The sequence below is a fragment of the Protopterus annectens genome, chromosome 9.part0, assembly GCF_019279795.1.
Source record: "Protopterus annectens isolate FY-2018-M chromosome 9.part0, PAN1.0, whole genome shotgun sequence".
Classification (NCBI taxonomy): Eukaryota; Metazoa; Chordata; order Ceratodontiformes; family Protopteridae; genus Protopterus; species Protopterus annectens.
The window spans coordinates 1767035234-1767051720 of NC_056743.1; the positions used below are offsets into that span (position 1 = coordinate 1767035234).

A 16487-nucleotide genomic window follows, 5' to 3' on the forward strand; every position below is an offset into this window, starting at 1 on the left:
ATAGGATTTGTCAGTGATGTAATAATTTAATTAAAATTAAACCCTTAAAGAAACGGCACATATCAACCCAAAATAGTGTTTAAAATTAATATATCAACAAGTGACTGAAGAATCAATAAAAACATAAAATCATGTGAACATGTAAAACCTATAACCAAGCGGTGTTCAAACCTAAAAAATGAGCCGTAAGAGATATATATAATCGATGCTGTAACCCACTCATTTTTATAAAGCAATGCTTTATATGACTTTTAACGTCATACACTAGCAAAATAAATGTGCATACGTGAAGTGTGCTTGATGAAAAATATTGTATGGTAATGTACATTTTAAATTAGTCACACTAAATACTAAAAAATGTATATATAATATATAAATATATACTCAAATACAAATATATATTATATTACCTGTATAAATAAACTCCACAAGCGCAATTTGAACTCTACAGTGTGTGCTTTAATTAATACAATGTCTAAAATCTATGAACTGGTCATGACAATATAAAGCGAAAGTGTATAAACTAATATAATATGGTGTATATAAAATTCATATTATATATATGAAATATTAAAATCAATATAGGACTAAAAATATTTTTTATATAAATTAAATGCAAATAAAATATAACGAATGTGTATAAATATATGTATAGAAAAATATAAACATAAATTATTAACATGAATAACTATATTAAATTAATATATATTAAATAAATATATATATAAATATAAATATATATATATATGTATGTATATGTAAAATGTTTGTATTCTCAAAAAATAAATTGTTATTGAAATTTTTTACAATCATAAATAAATTACAAAAAATATACCAATAAGTAATGAATAGTAAGTAAGTATATATATATTTACACACATTATCTCGCTAAAGATTTTAATTTCAAAAATACTAGCTATAGAAATAGCGCTATTCATGCTGGCCAGTTGTGTGCGTTTAGCCTTATTTGCCATTCTAATTCAAGCCTTTCAAGGAATAGTTGCCATGCAACCACCCCTTACATCCATTTTTAGAACATCTAAAACTACAAATTTAAACGAATGGGATGGGTGTGTATTTATACGTTTTGCCAAAGCATTTGATTCATTTCTATCATGTATTGCTCTGACGTGTTCACCAATACATTCCTTGAATTTTCTTTCTGTTTTACCTATGTAAAACATAGTACAGGTACAGCATAAAGCACAGTATACAACCTTTTCACTAGTGCAACAGGGTTTTTCTTTCAAACGAATATTTATACCATTGATTTTTCGTTTCGAACACATAAGGGCAATATTTACATCTACCACATTTAAATGTTCTCCCATATTTAGTAATTTGTATATGTTCCAAACGTTTTTTCAAGTTTGTGCCCCTTTTGTTATACTATTGATGGGCTGCTATCAAAGTAATCATGTAAGATTGGATCAGCCACAATCAGTTGCCAATTTTTCTTAAGAATATTATTATTAAAAACACTATCAGAATTGTAAGAGTGATAAAGCTTCTAGAAAAATGTTTTCCTTCTTTTATAATTGATTTATTAGAACTATTTTGGATAACACCAGTAAAGTCTGAAGTCCCTTTTTCTCTGTTCAAAATAATTGTATTATTTCCCCCATTAAATTTGAGGCAACAGTAACTATTGAATTTAATAATGGTTTAAAATGTAAATTATCACATTTAGTTGTTATTTCAGACATCACATTATCTATCATTTTATCTGGGTATCCTCTATTTTTAAACATCTCACATAAATTCAAACATTCCCTTTTAAAATCATCTCTGTTGCTTACTATTCTAGAAGCCCTTACAAATTGGCCTTTTAAGACTGCTTTTTTTTGGGTGTAAAGATGGTAACTATCAAAATGTAAGAAGCTATTACTATAAGTCTTCTTACGAAATATTTTGGATGCGAATCCCTTATTTGTATAGTCTTTTTCTAATAACACGTCAAGAAAGGCTATTGAATTTTTATTTGATGTAGCTGTAAATTGTAAAAAGGAAGTTGTTGAATTAATATATAATAGAAATTCATCCATTTTTTCTTCACTTCCACACCATAAAATAAATATATCATCTAAAAAATGCAAATATGTTTTACAATAATTAAAAAATGTGGAATTAAAAACAATTTTTTCTCCCAAATGTACATTACTATATTTGCGTAGAGGCCCCCACATGGGGACCCCATAGCTACACCTTCGTTTTGTAAGTAAATATTATTATTGAAAAATATAAAATTATTTCTTAAAATGATATCTAATAATTGATCAAATAAATTGAATATTTTTAGTCCTATATTGATTTTAATATTTCATATATATAATATGTATTATTATATACACCATATTATATTAGTTTATACACTTTCGCTTGATATTGTCATGACCAGTTCATAGATTTTAGATATTGTATTAATTAAAGCGCACACTGTACAGTTAAAATTGCGCTTATGGAGTTTATTTATACAGGTAATATAACATATATTTGTATTTGATTATATATTATATATGCATTTTTTAGTATTTAATGTGACTAATTTAAAATGTACATTACCATACAATATTTTTCATCGAGCACACTTCGCATATGCACATTTATTTTGCTAGTGTATGACGTTAAAAGTCATATAAAGCATTGCTTTATAAAAATGAGTGGGTTATAGCATCGATTATTTATATATATATATATATATATATATATATATATATCTTACGGCTCATTTTTTAGGTTTGAACACCCCTTGGTTATATGTTTTACATGTTCACATGATTTTGTTTTTATTGATTCTTCAGTCACTTGTTGATATATTAATTTTAAACACTATTTTGGGTTGATATGTGCTGTTTTTTAAGGGTTTAGTTTTAATTAAATTATTACATCAATGACAAATCCTATTTATTCAACAGGAAGTGATGTCTTATTTGTTTGAAAAAGTTTGGTACAAGCCAAACGAAAGCGCTTATTGGAATTGGATTACTCTATTTTGTGTTATTTGTTTGTACATATTTTATTCTTTCTTCAGTAAAACGTTTTTCAGCCAGTCTGTATTACTGTTTTTTCTAATCAAAAAGAGATGCTGGCTGTACAAAATGCCCTAACAACTTTCAAGGACCTTCTGCATCCAGGACAATTATTATTAAAGACAGACAGCACCACGGTAATGTGGTACATAAGCAAGGGGGCACTCATTCTTACCCCCTATGCACACAAGCCATGACCTTGTGGAACACAGCTCTAACGTATCAAGTTCATCTGCAACCACAATTCCTGCTAGGAAGGAAAAATACTCTGGCAGATGACCTAAGCAGAAACATCATGGATCCTCATGAGTGGAAATTAAATCCACAAGTTTTCAGCATGATAATACAAAAATGGGGGTGCCCGGACATAGATCTCTTTGCCTCCCCACTGAACTGCCAACTACAAAAATACTACACAAGGACTTATCACACACAAGCATGGAAAGTGGATGCTCTTTCGTTCATCTGGAAAGGCCTATACGTTTATGCCTTCCCTCCTCCGCCTCTTCTCTCGAAGGTTCTCCTAAAAGCCAGACAAGATAAACCATAGATGATTCTGATGGCTCCAGACTGGCCAAGCCAACATTGGTACCCAATTTTAAAGAAATTAGCTCAAGGCCCACCTTGGATTTTGCCTCAAATTCCACACATTCTGACTCAACAAAACAATGAGATCCTACACAGTCAGCTCAAAACCTTATCCCTGGCTGCATGGCAGATTCATTAGCCAAACAGGCAACACCTCTCTCTAAAGCTGTTATGGATGTCATTTTGGAGGCCAGGAGGCCTAGCACCAGGAAGTCTTATTCAGAAAAGTGGAAGAGATTATGTGCCTGGAACCAGGCTCAAACCCTTGACCCTCTTGTCCCTAACATACCTCATATTCTACAATATTTAACTGAGATGCTGGACAAAGGCCTATTCTTCTCATCCATTAAGATCCACACTTCTGCCATCTCGGCTCATTACAACACAGATCTTCCTATTTTCTCTCATCCATTGCTAAAGCAGTACCTCAGAGGGGCTAAAAACATAAGACCACCCCGGAGAGCACCAACATCTACTTGGGACTTCAATTTTGTCTTGGAAAAACTCACTTTACCTCCTTTTCAGCCAGCCAATACAGCAGAGATAAAATATATATCATGGAAAACTGCCCTGCTACTGGCAATAACCTCAGCACGAAGAGTCTCAGAGCAACAGGCACTAATGACAGTGGAGCCCTTCATCATTTTTCACCAAGACAGGGTTTCCTTAAGAACAAACCCTTCATTTATGCCTAAGGTGGTATCCAGTGTGGCTCTTAACCAAAGTATTCACTTGCCAACTTTTTATCCAAACCCCCAGAATAAAGGGGAAAGAATTCTGCATTCCTTGGACATACACAGACAATTACGCTTCTACTTGGACAGAACAAAAGCTTTCAGGAAATCTGAGCAATTGTCTGTTGTATTTTATTATTTGTAATTGTTGGTGAAAATGAGATTGAATGTTTGTGTTATATGGGATTTTTTATTGTTTTATATTGATGTTACTTTAAATTTGTATGAAAGGAGGTGGCCAAGTCATGTGGACCATTGTGATTGGTTGTGATTGTATATTTAAATATGTATGAGTCAATGTTTTTGAACATCTGATGAAGCAGTTTTCAAATGCAAAAACGCTTGTGTTTTAGATTTGAATAAAGTTTTTATACCGCCCCATTGCTTGATTCACTTTTATGGTTTTCTGATTATAGGGGTTTTGTTGGTTTCGTACCAGAGAAAGATTTTCAACTGCTAAATTGCTGTTCAGGTTACATCCTGTGGGTCGAAATTCTGCCAGATTCTGAATAACCACTAACACTGGAGGATGGTAGCACACTAGTTTAATGATGGCCAGGCAGCAGAATGCAGTATACATGGATGAAGTAGGACCTCAAAGGCCCTTGCACAACCCAACACCAAATGATAATTTATTAAAGTTTAATTCACCCTAGCAGATAAATCCAACTGGAAAGATTTGGCCAGTTATGTAGTGGTGTGGCCAGTACTTATTGGTTCAGAAATCTTGGAAGTGAAGGCAGAGCAGCTGAATATGCTAGAGGTGACTGAGATGAAATGTGCAAGGTAGGTGAAAGGATACACAATGTGTGACAGGCGAAGAAATAACTATATCAGATGAGAAGCCAAAGTAATTCCTCTTAGAATTACAGAGAACTCAAAAACAGATTACTGTTGTTCTGGCACGTGTTTAGCAAAGCAGAAAACAATTTTGTGAAGAAGATTTGGAAGAGACAAGAAGAAAGCAAGAGGAAATGAAAACAGCCATTCAAGAGAGAGAATTGCATTATAGAAGACCTGTAATATTCAGGCATGGCTGTTAAAGTAATTAGGGGTGTGGTATTGAATCAAGACTAGTGGCAACAGTTGATGCGACACCCTGGTGGCCCCTTGTACAAAAAATGAGGGGGTGATGATGTGAAAAGTAGAACTGGACATGCATAAACAGACTTTTTCCTCCTGATTGTATTTGGTTTTGTTCAGTCTCTACTTGGAGGTCCTGTGAGATCCATGCCTTCTGAGCCTTTTAAACAGTAAAGCAGGACACTGAGTCATAGTAGGCTTTTTTATTACCTTAGTTTGGGTGAGTTGAGATGCATGTCCAAGTGCTTCCACAGTTTGAGAAGACCGTTTGCTTACAAGCATGCCTATTTGCTTGCCTTTATTGCATTTATATTCAGTGTATACCTTCTTAAGTTCAGCATGAACATTATACTGAAACACCTAGGTGAAAACTGGTATGGGTAATTCAGAATTCTTCATCTTATCTTACTGCTTTCTCCATCATGTTTTGTTACACATAACCCATTTGCTTACTTCAGGATAGCTGCATATTTGTTTTGTTAAGATTTCATTTTTAATCAAGTTGAGTTGTTTTAAGATTTCATTTTTAGTTTATCTGACACTGAAATGAAGCAAATTCTTTGCTGCTTTGTACATCAGTTTGTGTAAGCCAGCTGATTTGTTTTCTCTTCATCTTTCTGCAGATGTACTTGAAGATAGAAAACAGTCCAGTTTATAGATTTTGGGAGATCTCTCAGCCACTTTTGCTGCGCAGAGTGCATCATTTTCTTGCATATTTCTATCTGTACTGTTCTTCTCACCTGCTGACAAACCCGTAGGAATCTCCCTTGAATTTAAAAGATGAGGACAAGTGTTGTTTTCCCTGTTTCCAATTGCAATACTAGACCAGCAAGAGAGAGAGGTTTATTGGACTTTCAGAAGGACCAAATACTGTACCCGTATATTTCATTTTAGGCAAACACAAGTCTGGTTACAGCTGTTCTGTTTATTTTTTTTTCTATGGATGATTTTTGTAAAATTGCCTGTCTTGAAGACCACACAAATCGCTTGATGTAATTTGTAATCTATAGAATTTTCTACTGAATTTATAACCTATAAGTAAATGTTTGTGTTCCTTCTGTATATGCATGGACCATGCTGTGTGTGTGATTGATTTGCTTTGCTTTTGTATATGTAAATGTGCCACCCCTTTTGTGGTGTTATTTTTTTCCTGCTTCTGTCATAAAGCTTTTTTGAAAATGTATTTTACACAGTTTCAAGCTGGGAGCAATATTTTGTAGGTTTGCAATCTAACTTTTTTTTCTGAAAGATTTTATTGGTCTTAACTGTACATATTAGTTTTGTGAAATTAAACGTTCCAAAGCTTACTGACTAGAAATGTTGGTATTAGCAGTAGCCACTTTAGTGTCTGCTTCAACAGTTTAGTCAACAGCCATACCTCTCAACTGTCCAGATTTTCACAGAATGCCCAGATTTTTGACTCCTATTTTTGGTTTGTTTATGCAAAAAAAAAAGTGGTTTTCTAGCAAATCATTGAGGACTGAAGTTACAGAATAATGACTGAATTGTTTTAGACTTCATGTCCTTTATAAAATTCATGCTAATGCAAAACCTGTTCTGCCAACTTTCTAAGTTTGTAACAGCAATATTTAACAATTGTCCCTATTTATGGGCCTTTGTCCCCCCATTCATTATGGCTTTGTCCAGATTTCTTGCTTTACTAGGTTGAGAGGTATGTCAGCAGCTGTTTGCCCTATAGTAACTACCTGAAGAATCGTAGTTAGTATAGTAGACATGTTGGAAAGATCTTTGGCGGATGTTACTTTTAAGCTGTGACTAAAAAGGTCATTGACACTGCATAAATGTAGTCTGAACAAATCCTTTTTTCCCCAATGATCAACAGCAGACTGGTCTTGCATGTGCACATTTGGAAGCATGATACTCTCTTGCTACCTCACTTATTTGTAATTGTGAACTGTCTTTTTGTTTTGATACAGTAAAAAAATGAAGATGTTATCTTTGATTCCGTCCAGACTTTTTATTTAGGCTTGTAAAATGTTGCCGTACATTGCACCGTATTCAAGAGCAACTTGGATTTTAAGTGTGGTGATCGTCCTTGCTCCGTGATGCTTCTGCATAATGTATTTCTCAAGTTTCATCAGTTTGAATATATTGATAAGTTAAGTTGGGCCCTTCCTGCATGCACTGTCTTGTAGGAGAGTTTGATTTTGTAGTTCTTTACCAGTAGTTCATTACGTGTATTAGGCCAAATTATGTGACCTGATGCAAAATCAGCTGTTCAGATTAAAAGTTGCATTTGATGAGTAACCAGAAGTAGATACATAATTTGCAGCCTTTGCACAGAAAGTATTTTCAGATTCTGTAGCAAGAGTGGACCTGATAGATCTGGAGAAATATGCACATTATGTACTCCATTTCCATAGTATGAAGATAGTTTGTGGTTACAGTATTTGCTTTATATTCAGACTTGTGAGAAGAAAATGCGTAGCATTTCATGCAGTGCATGTATTTATGAAAGCTGCACACGTATACATGCATGTGACTGGAGGAGGAGGGTGCCCATTTACTGAAGTATTACTCCTAAGGTGTAGGTAGGAAGTTATATGTTACAATAGTGGCTTTGTTTGTATAGCATAACCTACATTTGTATTAGCTGATAACTGACCATGTTAAGTTGAAAGCAAGTTTGACAGTATGATGTAGGGATTGTGTTGCCAGGTTAGTAAGACAGTGCACTTAACTTGATGTTTTGGTAAAAGTGTCCCTTTCTCTGGTTTCATTTTATTTATTTAAATCACTTCTTAACTGGCAGTTGAACTGATCTTGCAAACCCTTGTGAGCTGTTGCCTGATACTTGGGCAGAGGCTATATTGCAAGGACATGCGAGTAGTCCGTCAACCTAAGAAACATATTTATGGCAGATTGAAGATAAGTGAAACACTCAATGAAAACCCATGTAGGGACATGGCGAATATATAAGCAACAAATGGAAACTAACCAAAAGTCAGAACTGAACCCCAGATGTGGGAGCCATAAAGTATTAACATGATCTAGCTAACTTAGAATGTTTTTTTTTAAACAAGAAACATTTTTATTAAATTATTAATTATGACTTAGGCAATCGTACATTTATATGAAAGAAAATAAACCATATTGACACATTTTAGTTGCAAACATTGTACATCACTTATCTGTCTAGTCAGTCAAACATTACATAGCTCATTCAAATCCTGCCTTCTTGTAAACCTCATTCCTCCTCCAAAATGTTATTCTGCATGTATTGTTCCCACAGTTCCCATTTTTTTCAGTGATTTGGCCCTACCCTTTTCTAAAGATCCCATTTCCAGTTTTATCTTTCTACTGTATTCACTACTTCTAGTACAGTAGGTTTAGACTTTGATTTCCATTTTCTAGTAATTGCTTTTTTTGGCAGCCGCCATCATTAACAATGTCCAGGCAATTTCAATTCAGTATCATAGCTCAAAAAGTCAGTTTGTTCACCCAGTATTTCTGATAGTAGAATGGTATTTGTTGACTGGTGCCATGCTTAATAAAGATGGGCATTAAAATATTCCAGAAAGCTTTAGAAGGTGGAAGACAAACTGCAAAATAGATAACACTTAGGGAGTTATGCCTGTATAACACCTTACTGTGTTTTCATACATTTTTCTTGCATATGTGATAAAATAATGGCTTTTTTGAGCAGTTATGTATGTGACAGGGATTTATATTATAGACTAACAAAATTCTGTTGAATTACATTTTAAAATGTAAGCACCAAAATGAAGAGTTTGGCTGCCAGCCAGCCGAATAAATGCTCCGTTGCTGAAATAATAGTAAAACTTTGTAGAATGTAAAAGTAGCGGAGCAAAACAGGTAATGCCTTCTCTTAAAACACAAATTTTATTTAAATATGATGAGCGCTTTCGCTTATTAGCTTCTTCAGATCAACATAACCTTAGTTCATACAGATAGCAGTTTATATAACAAATTCAAACTAGTCAATGCCCAATCATGACTCCCTTTCAATTAAGAAATTTTTAGAAGAATATCACAGTATACTAAAATTCCATACAAAAATCTTTGCTGCTCCGTACATAAAATACTGTACTTATTAAATAAATAGTACAATAACACTCATTCTCTATATAAAAGCTGAATATAAAGCAAATTTATATATATATATATATATATATATATATATATATATATATATATATAATAAAAAAACAGACAAACATATGTAATCATAAATATTCATATGTAGCACTCACTGCATGTGAGTATAGAAAGACTCACTTACTTATTCAACATGATTAATCATGATATAGGAAATTGCCTGGATATATCTTAAACTTTCCTACATGTCATGAAATGACATATATATATATATATATATATATATATATATATATATACCTGTATATAAATTATATGCAATGTATAGTATATGTTGCATATTATACATCAATGGGGATAGACCTCTTAGAAAATATTCATTTTATATTCCTACGGTTCCTTAGCAAGGGTTTAATGGATGCTCTCTCATTTAAACCCTTGCCCCATCTGCTCTTATCGTGATGATCCAATTGTTCTCCCTATACTCTGTATGATTTCTAATGTCGCCTTCTCGTATGCCTAGAGAAATAACTTCCAATACTCTAAATGTAAACCAATGGGTGTCATCTGTACGCATGACATGCTTAGCTAGGGCATTGTGCTCTGATTTCTTACGGATGTGATAAACATGTTCACGTATACGATCTCTAAACATCCTATTTGTTTTTCCAACGTAAAACGAATGGCAAATCTGACACACAGCCAAATATATAAGATTTGTTGTTTTACAATTAGCTGTGGAAGACGGCATAAACTCCTCCTTCAAATCAGGGTGAAGAAAACCCTAGATGTGTCTATATAAGTACAAAAATTACATGCACCACATGGTTTGGTATTCCCATCATCCAATTGTTCTTGAGTATTATGTGAATAGCATAGTAATCTTTTAAGTTTTTTCTTGTTCTTGTATAAGAACTTAGGTCGTTCACCAACTATCTTCCTAATACTATCATCTACCTGTAGTATGGACCAATTCTTACAGATTATATCTCTGACTTCCTGATTATCAGATGTAAAAAATATGGGAAATCTGATAGTAGCAAGATTAACTGAGGGGTCCAAATCAGGACCAGATATCACAGAACCATAATAAGGTGCTGCTGCACCTATACGCAGTGTAGTAACATCTTTCAAATTCTCATTAATCTCTGTTTCTGTATATCCTCTAAATAATAATTTCTCTTTCAAATCTATAAGTTCCTTCTTAAAACATTCCTCTGATGGATTTAGCCTTGAAGCTCTTACTCCCTGGCCTTTAATGATATTCCTAAACACATGTAGGGGATGCATGCTGGACCTATTTCTAGCTTTGTGCATTGCTTTGCAGCAGTGTATTGAGTAAGCCCTTAGCAGCATTCAGACTGTACGTCAGACTATGCTAAACCTGCATTTTCTGGTTTTACTATAAATTATTTCTCATGTTCTCCTACAGACTGAATTAGTTCCACACACAACTTGGAGCAAGTTTTTCCTTAAGGCCGCAGTTCATGGCAGTTGCTGTTGAAATTCAGATATCTTGCTCGTCCTTTCTTAGTTGTATTTTCTTATAAACAAAATCTCTACACATCTGAAATAATTTCTTTGTAATGCCCCCTACACATCTGTAGTAACCAAAATTGTCTACTTGTAATATCTGTCCTGAATGCTTTAAAAGTAGATATTTCATACGAGTATGAATCGAAGAAAGGCTTAAAATGAAATAGTTACATGCAGAGAAATGTCTGTAGATGTAATTTAAATATATTACAGTTGACATCTTTTGAATTCAAGTAATTTAATGTGTAATATCACCTTCTGAGTGAGAAAACAGACACTGAAATGCAGACATGATGTAATAATACCTTTCATTGGACCAACATTAGGTTTTGCAATTACTTGAACTTTCCAACTGGCATAAGCTCTTCATCACTTGTTATTAAGTTACTGATGTTAGATGCAGCACTTAAATATCCACTTGTGCCTAGAAAGGGAATTGACTTAAAGAAGAAAACTTGAAAAATGCTAGTGTGGAAAAAAATGTAGGTTGGACTCTGTGTGTGTGTGTGTCAGAGAGAGACTAAAACTTATCCTGGGCCATGCCATGCTATAAAAATCTGACCAGTGTGTTGCCTTATGTATGACAGTAGTAATTCTCTTGTCATGAATAAGACAGAGGTGGGAAAACATGGACCCCGATATTCTTAACAGGTACTGTTAATTTTCTTAAATAGTCAGCAGTTTGGATTCGGAGTATATTTATAATAAATCATGTATTACCAGAAAAAAAGCAAAGAAAAAATTGCTCTTCACTGTACATTATTTATGTACACCATTAGTGGCTCAAAAGGCAAAGTTACTATTGTAGTGTCTCTTGAAACCAATATCCAGGTTCAAACCCCTGACTGTCAGGTTGAACAGTTGAATTCATCTCCATTGTTCTTTTCAAAGGTGTACAGAAATGTCCTCTTAGGAACCATAACTGTCATATCTGATGCAAAATTGTTAGACTGGGAAAAGTGTGCTGATACTGGCTTGTCAGTCATTTTATTTGTAACTGTGTCTGTGGGCATTCATCCTAGTTTTAAGTAGTTGCTCTCTCTCCCCTAAGTAACCTATCTCTGGAAAACTCTTGCATTTCATTAGATCACATTTTTGTAAGCGTATTTAAATGAACCCTGCACATTGAAACTTCTGATGTCCTTCCATATCACTGTTGCAGTATTCTTTATCAAAAGGATTCCCTGCCAAGGATAGCCCAACATCTGGCCAGCATGTCAAAGCCTTAGGATATATAAACAACTTACATCATACGCATGCTCTTTGCTCAAGGTGTAGGACATAAAGGTGACAGACGTATATACCTCAGAACTTCTTTGCCACCAGTCCAGACGCTATCATTGAATGTCGGTCTGAACAGTTTCTTCTATGCTGGTTACTAAGCCGTGTTTCAGATAAGTACCCTGTTAGGGTTTATTTTCTTCCTGTTCAGTTTTTGTGGGTTTACATGTCATCTAGAAAGGGAAAGTATCAGTGTGGGTAGTAAATTCCCCATAAGAATCATCACGAACAGTCTCTCTTCTGTTTAGGTGCTTCTCACGACCATATGAAGTGTTCTGTTTGCCCCCAAGACACTACATAGTTGTCTCTCCTTCCCTGTTGGCAGGAGAACCAGTGTCTTAAATTGTTGGCACAGGGAGCTATGGCAGAATCTTCCCGTCGCAAAGGTCAGCCTCCTGCCAAGAAAAAGCCAAAAGAGTCGGGTCTGATTTGGCTGCTATCCCGCTTCCCTGGACATCTCTCTTGAGGCTAGTGAAGACCTAGAGAATTGCCTAGTTGATATCCTCCTTTTCCTGTGTTACAGTATTAATTACATGTGGTGTTCCCTGCCATAAAAGATCCTGATGTAAAGCCAGTATACAGAAGTCTTTTACCACTGCTAGGGATGTGGGACGTTGCATGCAAGCCCAAGGCAGGCATCGGCCATAAAAGTGACGTTCACATGTACCTTCCTCAGAACTTCTGTGCCGCCAGTCCGAATGCCATCTTCAATCATAGGTCTGCTCACCTGAGTTGTTGGTTGCTGTACAGGCATGTTCAGATAAGTGCCCTATTGAGTTTTTTTCTATTTACTTTCAGTGCTGCTTTTCTGTCTGAGGTTACATGTCGTCCAGGAAAGGCAAGTGCCATTGTGGAAGACAAATTCCACATAAAGATTCCCACGACCAGTGTCTGTTTTCTTTAGGCTATATTCATGACCATGAGTCTTGCTCTATATGTCTGGCAGTTGTTCCCAAGACTCTGCATAGCCGCCTTCACTCTCTGAATATTTTCAGAGAGAATCAAAGACTTAAGAGAATAGTGTATGATGTTATGGAGGATATGTCAGGCCCTCCTACTGAGTCTGTGAAGAATACCAGGCTCAGGCCTGAAGCTTTGCTTGCACCTCCCATTCCGGACATCCCTCTCGAGGCCAGTGAAGGCACAGAGGCCTGTTTGGAATTTGATTCAGATTCCTCCGTGGGAACTGGAGTGGAAGTAGTCATGGAGTCCGCCACTGGCACATCCTTGGAGGTGTTGCAGACATGAGCAGGAGGAACCTAGGCTCATAATATCAGAAGGCTCTCGGAGGTATTCCTCAGATCTTAGTTTGACAGGAAGTGCCAACGACTGTTATAGAATGCAAGCCTTCATCGGGTCCATCCACCTTCCATAAGGCCGCGGTGCCCCGTAAAAAGAAACAAATGTCTTCCAGCTTCTCAGGAGCCTCTGCCTGACTGGCAGGCCTTCACACAGGGCTTATTTAATGCATTTATGGCTTTAAAGCCACCTTTTCCCTTCCTATCCCACGTTCTTCTACTTTCCCTCAGAAAAGGTTTAGGGAGCAATTTTTATCTGAGGATGAGGATTCCTCAGAGAATTAATCTTTGGGATACTGTGCCAAAATGTTTTTCCCCCTGGAGTATACATCACCTGAGGACTCTAATGGAACTGAGTCTCCTGGTGAAGACACCACCTTTGGGGGACACTATTGCTCGTATGAGGGAGTTTTTCATGTGGGACTGCTCACAGGTTACTGATTTACAGAGGAGATACTATGATTTACTCCAAATGGCCCTCTGCTGTGCCACAAGTTCTGCCAGCATTTCTGGACTCTGTTACTTCTGCTTCTGAGTCCAGACTCTCAGCCTCCTGCCCCAAACAGCCAGATAGGTTCCAGAAGACTGCAAGTTCCTTTATAAATGCCCTGCTGCAGACCCTATCATTGTTTCTGTAGCTACTGATAAGCCATCCAGATTTTGGCTTCCACTTCTCTTCTCCCTTCAGACAAGGAGAGTAAAACTATGGAAAGGCTGGGGAAAAAGTGTACACTTCAGCTACACTTGCCTTATGGCAATTACCTATCAAACCCATATGAATATATGCTTTGCCCTTCTTTCTCAGGCCTCTTAGCTTCTCTTTGATCCTCCGGATTCAGGTGTTAAATCTCAGCTTTCCTCTGTTTTGAGGGCATCTTCCCAAGTGGTGCACCACTCCATTAGATGCAGACATTTTCCAGAGCTCCTGCCTCTGGTTCTGTATTAAGGAGATACTCCTGGTAAAGGCTCCAACCTCTTTCTGAAGACTTCAAGGCCAAGCTAATGGATGCATCATTAGATGATAATACCTTGTTTGGTAAAGTTCATGCAGGCAAAAGGTAAAAGAGTTGCAGAATTTAAAACATATATTTGTGTCTTCAGTTTCCAACTTCCAAAGAAACTACCCAGTTAAGACTGCTTTTGCCAGGAAACAATCTCAAACCCTCCCTTCCAGAGGTCGAGGGATGTCAATAGACCTGCTCCTTCTAAACCTTCTCGGCTTCTGCCTTCTCAAAAGCAGTCTAAGTGAACTAAGAAATTTGGAATTGGTACTGGAAAAGGAAGTCAGGAAGATGGATGAAAATAAGTACAAATACAGTTATAATCTAACTACAGAGGAGAATAAGGTGTTAAAAGAATTGAGAAGCAATGGGTCAGTGAGAATAATGAAACCAGACAAGGGAGGAGGGATAGTCATTATGGATAAAATAATCTATGAGGGGAAAATTAATTCTATTTTGAAAGATGAAAATAGATACATAGTAATTTCCAGGAATGAGGTGGAGGTAGCATATAAGCAAATTGATTTGTTATTACAAGACCTCATGGTAGAAAAGTTAATTGACAACAAGACTTTTCAATTTTTACAGGTTAAAAAAGCCTAGGATAGCAACTACATTTGGTATCCCCAAAATCCACAAGAATTGGGTGGACCCTCCTCTCAGACCCATTGTTTCAGCACAGGGTTCGAAGACCGAACCTCTGGCTAAGTATATAGATTCAAAAATTAAACACATTTGGACTAATAGGGTCATTTTAAAAGACTCTTGGGATTTTTTAAGGGGAATAAACTCAGATTTGTTTAGAGATGACCTAATTTTCATCACTATAGATATAATTGACCTCTTTTCCTGTATACCATATAAAGAGGGATCAGAGATGTTTGAAGAGAGCATTTTTTTGGATAAAAAATTGACGCAAGAAGAGAAAATAGTTATTTCCGCACTCATGGACACGGTGTTAAAGTATAATTTCCTGATTTTTGATGGGGAATATTATCAACAGAAGATGGGGGTGTCAATGGGTGCGGCATGTGCACCATCATATGCTAATATAGTTCTCTCTAAATGGGAAGAGAACTTTATTTTAAATTCCAGATTCAATGAGCATTGGTCACTATATCACAGGTTTTTAGATGATATAGTTGTGTTTTGGACTGGTGGGTATGATAAATTTTTGGAATTTTTTGAATACATAAACTCAACTACCAGTTTTTTGGGATTCACATACACGATAGGTTTGGATACATTGAAATATTTGGACGTGGAAATATATAAAAACAATCATAAGTTTGAAAGTAGAGTTTACAGGAAAGAAACGTATTGTAACTCCTTTTTACACTATGATAGTGCTCACCCCTCACACTGCAAGAAAAACATAGTTAAGGGGCAGTTTGTGAGGGGTTCGAGAATGACAAGTAGTGAGAATGATTTTTTGATTGAGTGTAATAAATTAGAGAAAATGTTCTCCGACAGAGGTTATCCTAAAGAATTTGTGGAAAATCAAAGAAAAGAGGTGGAAAGAGGGAGAGCAGATAGATTCAAACCTATAATAGGAACAGGATATAGTTTTAGCATGAACGAAGGGAGTAAGGATGAGACTAAGAACGAAGAAGGGTTTCAAAAAAGCTTAGTGGTAGAATACAACTCCACTAATTTCATGATGAAAGATATTTTGTCCAGGGAATGGGACAAATTTTTGGCTTTCACGGATATGGAAGAAGTAACAAATATTAGACCAAAGGTAATTTATAAAAATGCTAAAAGTATAAAAAACATGGTAGAGAGAACAGGACTGTGTAATAATATAGTGAGTAATAGAAGGATAGGGACCTTCAAATGTGGTAGGTGTCAGCAGTG

At 35.7% G+C, this 16487-nt stretch overlaps 1 protein-coding gene across 4 annotated transcripts in view; it reads left to right on the plus strand.

Annotated features, from left to right (window-relative positions):
* PRKCSH (protein kinase C substrate 80K-H) overlaps positions 1-7390 on the plus strand; it is a 1389498-nt gene extending 1382108 nt beyond the window's left edge. For all 4 annotated transcript variants that reach the window (XM_044084622.1, XM_044084620.1, XM_044084623.1 and 1 more), the window contains one exon: positions 6058-7390. The gene's annotated coding sequence lies outside the window, so the exon portion shown is untranslated. The remainder of the gene's footprint in view (positions 1-6057) is intronic.
* The last annotated feature ends 9097 nt before the right edge of the window (positions 7391-16487 follow it).